The following is a 2,158-nucleotide window of genomic DNA, read 5'->3' on the forward strand; positions in this document are numbered from 1 at the left end:
AAAATAAATCAATACATACAAAATTTTAGTATGGATTACACATGTTTACTGTTTTTGCTATTGCCTTCCTGCTACATAATCAGACACAAAGCATTGGGGGAAATTAGAGTTGCCGAAAGCAACAGTCTGCAAGGATGTATACCTTCCCAAAAAGTGTGTTTATCTGGGAGGGGTGCTGTTGGATAGATCATGTGTGTTGTGATTCACTGACAGCCTTACCTTCTGCTGTTCAAGATAATGATGACTGGTAGATAATTAGAAATTAACGGTACTGCGTTTTAATTTTAGAAAGTTTTTTAGGAAATTTTAGGCCGCTCTGTCCTTGTCAGGAATGTCAGAGAACGTTAGCCACAGGTGCCTCTGCGCCACCACAGTGGAAGCCATTCCTTTCCCCAGAGCCAGCGCTGCACAGCGGGACACACGCAGAATGAGGTCTGACGCCAGTCTGATCTCGTTCAGCAGGGGTAAAAGGGGGTTTTCCTGCAGCATCTGAGCTGCCAGTTCAGCCAAGGCCATGGCCTGGTAGGTCTGAAGCATGGTGACGGAGCTCAGCGCATGGGCGGTGTTACCTTGGGCTTTGTAGATCTTCTCCAGCTGTGCCGAAGAGAATCTGCAGGGCTTGGAAGGGAGCAGGGTGGGCCTGCTCACACCCTGGTTGTGAGTCGGAGCCAAATAAGTKGCTAAAGATGGCTCCATCGGAGGGATGCTCACCAGGCCTGCTTGATCTGCCCCTTCCACGTCCAAGTACTGACCCTGTCTGGGCACGATGGTCAGCAGTTTGCTCCAGGAAGACGTCAGCTCTGACACAAAGTCCAGAAACATAGACAGACGGTGCTTCACATCAGCCGGTTCAGACGGGAGATAAACCCTGCGAACCTCGACGGCTTTTGAGCAGGTGGGGGGTCAGGCCACTGTACCTCCAGTTTAGCAGCAGCTCGGCAGCACAGGGACAAAAAGGACGAATCCTGGTCTATCTTCACAGCAGCGGGGGTGGAGTGAGCTGGGCATGGCTCCTCGTCGTCGTCGGACAGACTGAGAACCTCCTGCTCCATTTCCAAAACATCGTCCTCCTCCTGGTTTAGATCCAGTAGAAACTGGGTCTCACCCCCCTCGTTGTCAGGTGAGGCCGCCTCGTGCTCCATCTGATCTGCCCAGCTAGCAGCGGGGGCTTTGACCACCGAATCCTCGTTTTCGTCGGATTGAGCCGTCTGGCTGGATTCGGAAAACAGCAGTTTCCTCCAGCATTTTCTCCAGGAATTTCACTGTCCTCTCCAGTGTCGGACGTGAAAGTCCGGCACAGGCCTGGCAGGACTCGGGCTCCACAAGCGCCCGTCGAGCATGAATGATTCCCAGGCAGGCCGGGCAGGCCTCATGCTGGTCCTTCTCATGAAGCTTAAAGCTGCACCCCTGAGGACAGAGGCGAACAGAAGACTTTGGCTTCTTCGAAGGTGGTTTTGTGCTCATGACGAACCACAAAACAGATTTTTAGCAGAAAATAAAGGTCACTTAAGTAGCATGTGCGGCAGACACACAAAACAGCAGTTAACACGGTTAGCACCAGTAAAGCTAGCCTAAGAACCTTTCGGAAGCTGAGCTAACTAACAGCAGCTATGTGAGCTCAGGTTTAGAGGTGACTACCGCGAGGTGAAGGGCGATAGAACTGAGTAATGACACTGGTGACTCCGAACCTATAGGGTGAAGGCGGAGCCTGTCACCCGACGTTCAACGTCACCACKTCACCGGTATAAAGACGTGATTAGCGGTGGCTTCAGCCAGGTGCGTGAGGGCGTGTATGTACCATATACAACTGTGTGTTGYACTGAGTGAAATGACTGAAAAGGAATGAGAATGAAGGAGAAAACAACACTGTAAGTCTCTTATATCTAAACCTTTACAAAGCAGAACATATGAGGAGAAACTTAAAGTGACGTAGTTTGGACTGAATAAGTCGGAAATAATACAAATTGAGCAAGACCGTGGTGTGGTTAGACTGTGTTGGTGTTACCTTTATTTTTGAGCAGCATGTAAAATAAATAATGGTGAACACAACTTAATATAATATAAATATATTTTCATGGTTCTATTTAGTTTTGTTTTTTTTTGTAAGTTACTTTGAATTTATCCTTGAAAAGGGGCAGATATTAGCAGTGGTGTATAA

General features: G+C 48.7%; 1 protein-coding gene across 1 annotated transcript in view; it reads right to left on the reverse strand.

The window, feature by feature from the left end:
* The window catches only part of LOC106536295 (transmembrane protease serine 3), a gene marked incomplete at its 3' end in the record, with an annotated part of 51,739 nt that overhangs the window by 30,646 nt on the left and 18,935 nt on the right, over nucleotides 1-2,158 (reverse strand). The window lies entirely within an intron of this gene.

Source organism: Austrofundulus limnaeus, unplaced genomic scaffold (assembly GCF_001266775.1).
Source record: "Austrofundulus limnaeus strain Quisiro unplaced genomic scaffold, Austrofundulus_limnaeus-1.0 Scaffold1758, whole genome shotgun sequence".
In the NCBI taxonomy this organism is placed as follows: domain Eukaryota; kingdom Metazoa; phylum Chordata; class Actinopteri; order Cyprinodontiformes; family Rivulidae; genus Austrofundulus; species Austrofundulus limnaeus.